This window comes from Podarcis bocagei, assembly GCF_964188305.1.
Source record: "Podarcis bocagei genome assembly, chromosome: 7".
NCBI lineage: Eukaryota > Metazoa > Chordata > Lepidosauria > Squamata > Lacertidae > Podarcis > Podarcis bocagei.
The window spans coordinates 15,319,060-15,331,912 of NC_138132.1; the positions used below are offsets into that span (position 1 = coordinate 15,319,060).

General features: G+C 43.1%; 1 protein-coding gene across 1 annotated transcript in view; it reads right to left on the bottom strand.

Annotated features, from left to right (window-relative positions):
* Positions 1–12,853, bottom strand: part of LOC308590518 (phospholipase A2 inhibitor and Ly6/PLAUR domain-containing protein-like) — a 151,743-nt gene that overhangs the window by 40,163 nt on the left and 98,727 nt on the right. Inside the window, exon 3 of the transcript XR_014009777.1 lies at positions 469–543. The gene's annotated coding sequence lies outside the window, so the exon portion shown is untranslated. Of the gene's footprint in view, positions 544–12,853 lie in introns of the transcript that reaches the window.

Here is a 12,853-nt window from a genome sequence, read left to right on the forward strand (position 1 = left end):
CAGTGGCACTGTGCAGGATCAGATCCTCCCACCTGTCAGAAGGAGGATCTGATCCTGCATGGTGCTGCTTTGAGGGGCAGAAAGAAGAAGAGGCCTGGTTGGGAAGGCAACCCATCCCTTCTCTGGCAGAGACGTAGCTGCCCAGTAGCTCCCTCTTTTGCACTGGTTCTTCTCATGACTGCCTCCCTGTCCTTTCTGACTCTCCACCCCTTGAGAGTCCCTAATAGTCCTGAGCTGCTCAACCCAACCTGTAGCCACCTGGGGCTGTCTCAACCCATTTGAATGAGGCACAGGTCCTCTGAATACTGCTGAATGACTAAGGATCCAGGCCTTGGCCAAATCCAGTGCACAGCCCTAACATGTTAATGATCCTAAAATGATGCAGAAACTTACGGCTGAGAGTTTCGTTATTACACAGTTCAGTGTTGCAGCATTGCATCTTCATCTCAAAGAATTCACCATTCGCTGCAGTGAAGCTGTAATGGCCTGGATAACAAATGCTGGATCGCGAGCATTGATTCAAAAGTTGCCCTTGGAATTTCACTATGAAAAAGAATTTGAAAGAAATATCTAGATCTGGAGTTCTATTGCTCCTAAGGCATATTCATTGTAATTCATTGTAGAGAAGCCAATATGTCAGATGGCCTTGGCTAATTTCCTCTTGGAATTAATAAGAAATAGTAACCCTGCTCTAGATTTTAAAAAATGACAGCCTTCTAATCCTTTCCCTGTATTTCTGTTTTACCATCAGGGCCTTGTAAAAATTCCAAGATCTCCTACAATGATTTTGCAAAGTTTTTTGCAGATAAAGTCACTCATATTCAGAAGGAGGTAGACACCACGGTGGGAGCAGGGGCGGGGCGGGAGAGTGCTAGACCCCTGTCTGGTCAAGTTGCGTGAAATCAGTTTCAATCCGTTACCCCCCAAGGATGTAGACAGGCTGCTTGGATGCGTGAAACCAACCTTGCCCATCCTGGCTAATAAAAGCAAGCAGGGAAGGGCTGGGCGATGGGCTCTGCGGGGTGGTGAATGCTTCCCTCTGTGAAACGAGCATTCCCAGACGCGCTGAAAGAGGTGATCATTAAACCACTTCTTAAAACAAAAACATCTTTAGACCCGGCCAGTATGGCCAACTATTGCCCAGTCTCAAATCTTCCATTCTTGGGCAAGATGATTGAGTAGGTGGTTGCTGAACAACTCCAGGCATGCCACATCGGTGGGTTACAAATAAATTATTATTATTATTATTATTATTATTATTATTATTATTATTATCATCATCATCATCATCATCATCATTATCATTATCATTATCATTATCATCATTATATTTTGCTTTTGAAAATGATTTTGTGGGTCTTTCGACCAAAATAAATAATGTTGTTGTTCTGGGCAGTATAAGTAGCATTTTCAGCTGAATTTGGGGAAACCATTTGTAAATTTTGATAATCAACCCAATTTGCAATGGGGCTTGAATGATTTTGATTGCAATAGTAGTTTGCAAAATACACCAGAAGCTTTCAAAGCTATATTTTGTTCATAGACCAGAGTAAAATGCATTAAATTTGGAATGTACGTAGAACTTTATTTCAGGTCCAATCCGCAGCATGAAGAATCATTTCTCCCTCTGTACTTCTGACAATACATCTGACATACACTGCATTCTCTCTGCTAGTCGATCATAACCGTTTCCAGAGTGAGGAAATACTTCCCTGAAAACTCCTGTTCCCTAACCCAAGATACTTGGCATTGCACTTCAACTGCACCAACCTCACTGTCCAATGGTGATTTTAGATTCCCCACAGACACAGGGTGATTTGCTGACATTGATTCCATCTTTGTCATGGGTAGAGCATTTTAAGGCGGTTTTCTTTGATGACTGTATTCCACCTGATAGTCAGGACCATACCACTTTTACTTTCGTGGATGAGTGGCCCCCTGTCTCCGTCACCAAATTTATAACTTGACCAGATGACCAGATGAAAGCAGGAAAGGCTGCTGGCCCTGATGCTATTCCATCTGAATTGATTAAAGCCAAGCCAGAGTGGTGGGCTCCGATACTAGCGGAACTATTCACTATGATAGATAGATCTGGTATCTTACCTCACTCATGGCAGCAATCTACAATCATCCCAATCTTTTAAAAGGGTGACAGAAAGCTGCCATCCAATTATTGGCCAAGAAGACTACTGTCAAACATTGGGAAATTGTATGCTAAGAATCTGTTAAATAAACTAACTACTTGGCTTGATGAGAATAACATCATAGGTCCAGAGCAGGCAGGATTCAGGCCAGGGAAATCTACTTTACGCAACTGTTTGGTGTTATCTCATTTAGCCGCTAAGTACACGCGGCATCATAAAGAATGTCTTTATGTGGCCTTCCTTGATATCAAGGCTGCTTTTGACACTGTCAACAGGGGGCTGTTATAGTCCAAATTGGAGACAATGGGCCTAGAACCTAGATTATTTACTTAATCAAAAAGCTTTACACAAAGAACACCTGTCACATAAGAACTACACCAGGGAATGTAATGACACATCCTGTCATTATAAACAGGTGTAAAGCAGGGCTGTGTACTCGCTCCCTCTCTTTTTAATCTTTAATGACTTCACTTCTCTACTAAAACAGGTGGACGCCCACAGCCCAAAACTCAACACATCAAGCATTCCCATCATTCTATACACAGATGATATGATTTGGCTTTCACGGACAAGAATTGGCCTCAAACGTTTGTTAAATTCCTGTATTGACTATCTGTATTGACTATCTGTACTGACTATTCCTGTATTGACTATCTGTCCAGAATGAAATTGTGCATGAACCCTGATAAAAGCTCTACAGAATTCCAATCTGGCTGCCAGGGTTTACCCAGCTGGTAGAACGAGTGCAGGCAGCTTTCCTTTTTAAGATTTTTGCTGTCCCACATTGTGTACCCTATGCAGCTTTGTGTCTAGAGGGAGGTCAACGCAAGGTAGAGACCCTAGCCTGGGCGAGATTTCTTACATGCTGGTTAAACATCTGCCTCACAACAGATAAAGATCCTCTCCTTAGTGAAATTTTGCTAGATCCCTTTCCTTCCCCAGGGCTACAACGGTTTAACATAAAGGTACAGCAACTTGGGCTGTCAGTGGAATCTTTGCGATTGATGTCCCCACCATCTACCATGTGAAGACCATCAGGTGGAAACTCTTACACATATGGTTCTTAAATGTAAACAATATGTTGATCTCCGCCAGCAGTTCCTAGATCAACTCTGCATCCCCAAATGGAAACCAGAGTTAGAGGTCATACATTTTCTATTATTGGGGAATAACCAGGAGCTCACTAAGTTAGTGGCTAAATATCTTGATCTGATTTTTTGTCGCAGAAACACATTGCAGACGTCTGCTCTCCCTGGAGACCTAGAGATGTAATGTTAGACTGCTTTGCCTCTTTCATTTCACAAATATTTTGTGTCACTGGGAAGGTGGCAATTCTGTATTGATTTGCTATGGATGTTTGTATGTGATGCCAATAAAAGGTTTGAGGATGATGATGATAATCAAAACTAAACTGGAGTTCATTAGTTTGGGTCAATGGAGATTTCTGGTTAATGCAAAACAGGTTCTCCAAGCCAAGCTGGAAACCTGATGCTTGTGATCAGGTTATTTTAGATTCCCCATTTTCAAATGTAAGCCATTCCTTACTTGTCAGGGAGTCGATAACAAATGAGTGTAGATAATAAAAAGGAATATTTATTGCCAAAACAAACAAAGTTCATCAGAGTGCCGATCACCGCCATCCATCCATAAATCAAAGATGTCCCTTCTAAGGAGGGTGTTTCCGGCGAGACCAGAAACAGCTGGATTCCTCTTGTGACGTATTCTGTCTTGAAGATCACCCCCATACGCCTAAAACGTGAGCTAAGGGAGTCAGCTCCAACCCCTTCCTCTGTCTCTGGAAGTGTACTTCCGTGGTCTTTCCTGCTCTCGAAGCTGCTTTCGTTTCTAGGCCCTGCATTTTGTCCTTCACTAGCACAATGGGAAGCTGCCGGGTGACTTCCCCAAAACCTGCTATCAGTCGGCATCCCTAAGGGCAGGGGAGTTGGCTCTCCACTATAATCCTCCTGTCTTGTAGTTAACCCTCTCTCATCTCGGCTCCTTCCTTCACTGGGAGCTGGCAGCAAACTTCCCTTGGGAGCTGGCTCATTCATGACGATATTGCAGAATTGGGAAGCTGTGATACTCCAGATGTTGCTGGACTACATCTCCCATCATCTCTGACTGGTGGCCAAGATAGATGAGGCAGATGGGAGTTCTCATTCATCTACAGCTTATGTGCCACAGCTTCCTTACCACTAATTTAGTAATTCCAACAACAAAAGACAAAAAGCCAGATAAATCTTACCTAGATTTGTCCGCAGAACACTGGAAGCACAGGAATTGTCTTCTAAGTTACAAGTTTTTTCTACATAGCCATCATATGTCAGTCCAGTCCTGTTAGACGCGTATCTGCAGTGCAGTGGTAATGCTGAGGACAGGAAGAAAAGATTACTTCATGGATTATTATTATTTGGTTTTGTGGTTTGCTTGATTTGACACAGAGAAGGAGGTGAGAGTGAATTAAATCTTTTAAATAAAATGGGGTTCAAGTTAATAATATATTTTTTAAAAATTAAATGAGTAAAAGCCATTGGCCAGAACGCTGGTTTAATTCTTTCCAAGAGGTTTGAAGGTAAACCCTCCCTTTACCATAGCCCATTTTCCCTCCCATCCACTTCAATGCCTTTCCCCCCCTTCTACAGTTCGATTACATTCGTAGATGTGAGCTAAGACAAAGGAGCAATGGCCAGATGATGAGCAGCAGGAAGGCAAATTATGACAGTGTGCAAATCCTTTCCCCCTCACCTGCAGGTCCACTTTTAAATCTAAATTGGTCTTATCCCATCATTTAGGCATGAAAAAAAGCATCAGGGGAACTGGGAACCCTATGCAGCAATAATCTGTACTATCTCTTACTAGACCTTTTGGGGAGAAGATTTTGCATTTAAACCAGTTTTAAGCACAGTTAAATGAACAGAGTTAGATCCAGGTCAAGAGAGTTGAACTTTAAGGGTTCTACTAACTATGCTGAGGCAACTCACCTAAGAAAAAAGTTGACAACTTTTTGGTTTGGCCCCTCCTTTCTGCTCCTCCTGTTCAGCGTATATCTCTTCCTCCTCCTTAGTCTCTAGTTTCTTTTCTTGTCCAGCTGCCTGGGTTTTGTACGTCAAGTCCTTTTCCAGCTCGATAGATATATTTGCTGTTGACTTCAAATTTGTAGCACTTATAGACAAAACATGACCTTGCTCGTACATCTTTCGCAGCTTTCCCATGAGAAAAACAACCTCATCCAAGTCAGCCAGTATTTTCCGACCTATTTCCATTCTTGTAATGTCCCTGAACCCCCTCTAGAGGGATTCTGGTTATTTAGTATTCCTTTCACTTCCAGTCCAAAAGTCAGGTTAATTTGTTTCAGTCCTTCTTTATTTTCAACAACTTGTAACAATATAACCGGCTAAACCAAAGCTTTCTATTTTTTCCGACTTTGACAGCTAATTTGCCAGCTGTCAAAATCTTCTGTTTCTCCTCAGCAGGCTCCTCTCGCGGATCACTACCGGTCCCGGGAAGGGTGGCACTTGATCAGAAAATAAGCTCTTATCCTCCAGCACAGTAACTTATACTTTTAAATCTGTGGAATTAATAACTTTTATCCAAAAAGGAAAAAAAGACTCTTCTCTCGACCTTAGTTGTCAAATCCTTGCTTTAAAATGTTTACAATGAGGGGGGGGAGACGGACTTCCTCTTTGAACCTCCCCCGCTCGTGCCGAATCCACAAAAAAGGAAAAAAAAATAATCCAGTTTCCAAATTACTCACGGGTTGTTGTTCTTGATTTTTAGTCCAAATTTTCAAAGGAAGAAGTCAGCGCTCTCCGACGAATGGCATGCGGCTTCGCTCGGCAGGGGAAGCAGTAAACTCACAGCACCACACCGCTCCCCGTCCCCCGTTCCGTATCCTTTAAAAAGGCTCCTTCGCGGGTTGGGAGGGCGCTAACGGTGCCCGCCGAGTCACCAGGTCCACGGGCATCCGCGCCTGTGGTTTTTGAGGGTCCCCGCATCGCCGGCGCGGCAGAACCCGACCCCTGTCGAGCAGACTCCCTCCGGAGCTCGGAGGGAATCCACTATTCGGCGATGGCGCCAACCCGGAAGTCGGAAATACAAACATTTTGATCCCTCTCTCATAATGCTAGAGTTTAGACTATCCAATGAAGCTAAATGTTGGAACCTTTAAGACTGACAAAGTTACCAATTGAATGACTTCACAAAAGGCTTTGACAAATGATGCAGAATTAGGCTACCAGTGGGTACTTAACATTGTACCTTCAGTTACTATCATATTTCAAATATCAGTTGCTGGAACTATAAGAGAGGAAAGTGCTGATGATGATGCAGTGAGGTCCTGATCCTATGCATACCATAGTCCTCAGGGTTTTGGTGTGAGAACAGGATCCTGGACTATGGATGAACTATTCATAGAATCATAGAATCATAGAATCATAGAGTTGGAAGAGACCACAAGGGCCATCGAGTCCAACCCCCTGCCAAGCAGGAAACACCATCAGAGCACTCCTGACATATGGTTGTCAAGCCTCTGCTTAAAGACCTCCAAAGTAGAGGTCTCCACCACACTCCTTGGCAGCAAATTCCACTGTCGAACCGCTCTTACTGTCAGGAAGTTCTTCCTAATGTTTAGGTGGAATCTTCTTTCTTGTAGTTTGGATCCATTGCTCCGTGTCCGCTTCTCTGGAGCAGCAGAAAACAACCTTTCTCCCTCCTCTATGTGACATCTTTTTATATATTTGAACATGGCTATCATATCATCCCTTAACCTCCTCTTCTCCAGGCTAAACATGCCCAGCTCCCTTAGCCGTTCCTCATAAGGCATCGTTTCCAGGCCTTTGACCATTTTGGTTGCCCTCCTCTGGACACGTTCCAGTTTGTCAGTGTCCTTCTTGAATTGTGGTGCCCAGAACTGGACACAGTACTCCAGGTGAGGTCTGACCAGAGCAGAATACAGTGGCACTATTACTTCCCTTGATCTAGATGCTATACTCCTATTGATGCAGCCCAGAATTGCATTGGCTTTTTTAGCTGCCGTGTCACACTGTTGGCTCATGTCAAGTTGTGGTCAACCAAGACTCCTAGATCCTTTTCACATGTACTTCTCTCAAGCCAGGTGTCCCCCATCTTGAATTTGTGCCTCTCATTTTTTTTGCCCAAGTGCAATACTCTACATTTCTCCCTGTTAAAATTCATCTTGTTTGTTTTGGCCCAGTTCTCTAATCTGTCAAGGTCGTTTTGAAGTGTGATCCTGTCCTCTGGGGTGTTAGCCACCCCTCCCAGTTTGGTGTCATCTGCAAATTTGATCAGGATGCCCTTGAGTATCCATTCTATCCATTTCAGTTGCTCTTAGTTTCTAATTTTTTGATTTATATGTTTTCTGCACTTGTCTCCAAGAAGCTCAATGCTGTGTACATGGTTCTCTGCTCCCCATTATATCCTCACAAGAACCCTGTGAGGTAGGTTAACCTGAGGTATAGTGACTGGTCCAGGATCCCCCAGTGAGCTTCGTGGCTGAGTGGGGATTTGAACCCTGGTCTCCTAGATCCTTATCTGACCGTCTAATAACTACAACACACTAGCTCTCTTAAATTCAGCTCTCCAGATTCCTCTGTCTTCTAATTTTAATTAAAAGTTGCCCATCCTACTGGTTCCTACTTACCTGAAGAAAGCAGGGGCAAGAGGAGGCATGTGCTCAGGAGTGCCTTCATCATTCTAGAAAGAGAACTGATGCACATAGAGGCTTACTTGGAGGGATCTATAGGCTACGTGTTTGTGCTGCAGGCAACACTTGGGGAGAAATTTTCAGTGAGTTCTAGGAAGAGGAGTCCCCCCCCCCCCCTTTGGCATAAAGACACAGAGAAAATGATGAAATTCAAAGCTCACTGTTGAAATTGTCTGAATTATTTCTCCACAGTCTCATTAGTTGTCAATAGGCACTTTTCAGATTTCTTCCTCTATTCAGTTAATTCACAATTAAAATACTGACAGCACCCAATAAAGGAACTGAGAGCAAAAAAGGAAAGGCTAAGCCCAGAAGCCACCTACAAGAAATCACTTCAATACAGTCTCTATCAAAGGATTCCTCTTCTAAAGGAGAAAAAAGCCAGCAAGGCTGGGAAGTATGGAATGAGCTGTGGGTATAATGTTGACTTCATATTGCAGCGCACATGGATTTAATGGAGGCTTCAACCAGTAAAACTGATGCTCCTGTTTTCAAGATGATTATCCTTCCTAGAGGCTCAAAAGGATGAGATTAGACCTGAAGATTTTCACCTGATCCAATGACTGAGAGAGTGCCAAGTATGAATCAGCCACACAAACAACTATGGGGAAGGTCTCTACTGGAGCCAACAATGGCCATGGAGCTTCCTCCATTCAGAAGCTACACAAACTTGGCCATTCTCTCAACCAGTCAAGTGGAAGGCAACAGGCCATGTGCAAAGGCCACTTGAGGAAGACACATTGTTGGTTCAGCTGCAAATTACCCCCAAAAGCTGTTAGTGCATCCACACAGAAAAAAGGAGGGTGACTCAGTTGCAGTGAAGCAATCCATTCAGGTGCAGGCAAGTAAGGCTGACGTAGAAAGTAAGGTAATGTTACCACAGGACAACAAACAACTCCAAATGAGCAACTTGTTCCAAGAAGGCTGCAGAGGCAATTGAGGCCATCTGACTATGCTCATCATTAAAAGTAGAAAAAATAATTCCAAGCCAACGCCTCTGTTTTTGCCTTTACTTGATTTGGAAGGAGTAATATACTTTTTCTCCTTTTCCAGTCCACTAATCAAAGTGCAGTGAAAGCCTCAAGGTACTGCTCAGGTGACTGCTCAGCTGGCAAAGCTGGAAATAGCTCAGGAAGGTTGAAAGGTGCCAGGGACGCACTGGTAGACACTGAATAGAGTACAATATCTCCAAGATCATTCCTGAGAGCTGATTAAATCATTTTACTGAACTTTGCCCCTCCTTGTTCTAATTGTGTCAGATTGTTGTGAAAGGCAGAGGATACTTTAGGTCAGCTGATCTGTTTAGTGATGACTGTCCTTAGCCACATTGTCTTGAAGTGAATCCAGCTAGTTGTTTATACCTGCTGCAAATCCTACCCTCCATTTTCAGAAGACAAGAAGAACCCTGCATTGTAGCAGCATCCTTCTTGGAGTGGCTGATCAGATGTCCATGGGTATAGGACTATCATAACAGGAGGGCAGTAGCCCACTCCCCCTGATCTCCCACAGCAACTGGAAATAGTATATCCATCAAACTAATTACGGTAATTTTATGGATATAAAGTGGTACCTCAGGTTACATACACTTCAGGTTACATACGCTTCAGGTTACAGACTCCGCTAACCCAGAAATAGTGCTTCAGGTTAAGAACTTTGTTTCAGGATGAGAACAGAAATCGGGCTTCCGCGGCGCAGCAGCAGCAGGAGGCCCCATTAGCTAAAGTGGTGCTTCAGGTTAAGAACAGTTTCAGGTTAAGTACGGACCTCTGGAACGAATTAACCTCAAGAGTGATCTAGTCCAACCACTGCAATTCCCCCCATGGGACTCGACCATGAGATTGAGAGTTTCATGCTCTACTGGCTGAGCTATAGAAAACCCACATCAGCAGTAAAAGCCACAGTTGGATAGGCCTAACAGTGGACTAGTCACATTTATGGAAGAGGCTATCAGTGGCAATTACGCTAGAATTTTGCTGATTCATATTATGCTTCGCTTCAGCAGAATTTCTGATGTCCTGGAGAAGGTAACCTAATGTTTCTTAATTATTTTGCTTGTGTTTAGTAAGTTAAAGAAGAAAGAAAAGTATTCTATTTAATGATTAACCCAATAATATCACAAATATTTTAGCTGAGATAGTTGAAAGGAGGGATAAAGCACGATTAGTGCAGTTCAGAAGCTATGTGCTGTATAATACCGTAATCACTCTATAGGACGCACAAAACCATTGGAGGGGGAGAACAGGAAAACAACAACAACAAAAAAATTCTTGTTCTCCCCCTCTAAAACAAGGTGCGTTCAAGGTCCATTCACTCAAAGACTCCGGAGCGCAGCGGGGCAAAATAACCCACAATATCTATGTTCCACCTTCAGTTTCAAAGGAAGTTTGCTTCTTTCCTTGATAGCAAAAGATGTTTCTCAATTTTCCACCCCATCCCTCACCAATAAATATATTTGGCTGGAAGGACTGGAGCAAACTCGGGATTACAAAGGGATTACAGTGCAATTCTATACCTGTCTATCTAGATGTAAGTGCCACTGATTTCAATGGGTCTTACTTCCAGATAAGTCTGTATAGTTTTGTATTGCAACTTCTTCAAAATATACTTTGGAGTTTTGGTTTCTCTGGCACTTCCCTTTGTCTCCACTGCCTCAAACTCTTTTCCAATTGAAATAACTATTATAATGCTTCACATATCTCACACCAGCCTCACACTGATGGGTAATTTTGGTTCATCATAAACCTTCTCCTTGTGAATTCACAGTAGTTGTGTGTGTGAGTGGGTTGGATGCCTGATGGAAATGCTTGGAATCAAGATTTCTGTCTCTTTCTTTTTTGCTGTTGGTGGAGGGAAATGGGATGCAGCACACAGAGAAAAGAGCGCTGTATTGTGTATCATTATTCCTATTGTGATAAATATTAATGATTGAGGAAAATAAAAATTTGCTTCTATGATGTATATCCTTCAAATCAATAGTTTGGAATGGGGAAGGATGGTATTTCCTGATATAAAGCATCAAAGCTTTGTTTTTAATGTGAAACTGCAGGCAAGTAGAGATTTGACGGTTTTTTAATGCAAGGTTATATCATCTAACCTCAATACAAGACAACACATCTCTCAAATAAGTGAAATGATAAAAGAGTTAGAACAGGTGGTGAAAGAGACTGGCTGGGCCTACTGATCTTTGTTTCTTCAGGTTCCTTAGTCTTGTTAAAAAACAACATACAAAAAGTCATATTCAAAAGGCATTGGGCTTTTACACCAATCCTATGGGCCTCCAGCTCTGACCATTTTGCTTTGTAAATGTTCTCATATACTCCTTACAGTTCAAGAGTCCATTCACCTTGGAGACAAAGTTATTTTAAAGCTGATTTGAATGTATACCCCTCAACAGTCCCGATTTGGTCAGAATGGCTAGAGTATTCATTAATAAGCTGCCATGGGTTGTACCTTGATTCCAGGGTGTCCTGGTTTCTCCCTGCCAGCAGAGAAGGATCACAGAAGCACCTCCTGGGGTGGCAGCGGCATTGGGAAGGAGATGTGAGGGCTCCTTTCCCAAAGCCTAGTTAGTCCTTAAACGGCTTTGGGAAGAAGACAGTTGGACTCTAGGACCCTGTCAGAGTCTTCACACCTCCTACTGGAAGCACCTTTCAGACCAGAAATCAGGGGCTTGACCAACCATTGCACTGCTCCCAGACCTCTGTCTTGTTCAGCCTGGGCACTAGTCGAAACCAACTGTGAAAATCCTCATATATCCTCAGGGAGGCCCTCATAATGCCAGAGTGATCAAAAGCCAAGTAGGTAACCTATGGAAGAAGAAGCTGACTTGAGGGAATTATGGGCCAAGGATAGGTGCCCAAGGATTCCAACTGGGAAGGACTGGTCCACTGAGGAGCAGGAAATTAAGGAAATTAGAAGTGCATCCTATATTTTTATATTGTAACACAAATCTCTTTTGTCATATTGGATGCCATCTTTTTAAGGAACTCTGTGGGAATCAGCCAGGTGCCCCTTCCAGTCCAACCACACCTACACTGTCAGTAAATGGGTACTTTAAATAAATGTGTTCCTCCCTCAGGCTTTATGGTAAAACTGAGCTGGAAACAAACTAATCCTAATGAGGCACAAAGTAATCAACAATTAGCATGTCACATAAATGCTCTTCCAAGACATCAGGTGAACCTGGGACCTGCTCGCATCCATGGGGCCATTCAAGTTTACACTGTCAGTTTTGTAGCTTATCAGTATTTTTAAAAATACTGTTATTGTATTTTTCTGAAATATGTATTCTGTACTTCTGGTGGATATTTGGATACAGTCTTGATCCAAACCAGTACCTCAGCTCTCTTTTGGCATCCTGGGTGATATATTTTGCTGGAGACATTGGGCAACAGAGAGTGGTCATTTAATTCCTGCTTTCTGGAATCGCCCAGACATCCTTTGTACTCACAGGTGTCTCCTGGACCTGAAGGGAAGAATTGTTAGCAAGAGCATTGACATCCTAATATTCTGGGAGTGGGTTTGGTGTTTATAATGTAATTCCCACCCCCCGCCCACACTTTGGTTTATTTTTATTTTTAAAACATTTGAATACTGCCCTTCAGCTGTTGATTTCATGGCACTTTACAAGAGAAAAACACAAAGCACATAATGAAAACCAGATTGACCCCTTCTCGCAAACCAATACCCCCTCCCTCTCTGTGGGGTGTTGTTTGTTAGTCACTTTAAGCTGCCCTGGGCAAGATAGCAAGTAATAATTTTAATTAATCCATCGGTGATGATAATGATGATGCAAGCAACGCAAGCATGGCATCCAAAGAGAAACTTGCTTTTGCTGCAGCCCCTGCACACCGAACCTTGCTGGGGTGGGGGCTTGTCCTCCCTCAGGGTGGGGCAGGCACGTCCTTTGCAGGGGCTGCATCCAACAAGTGAGGTTTCCTCTGGTAAGGGGCAGGGGCAGGTTTAAAAAAAACCATCTTGTGAGAGT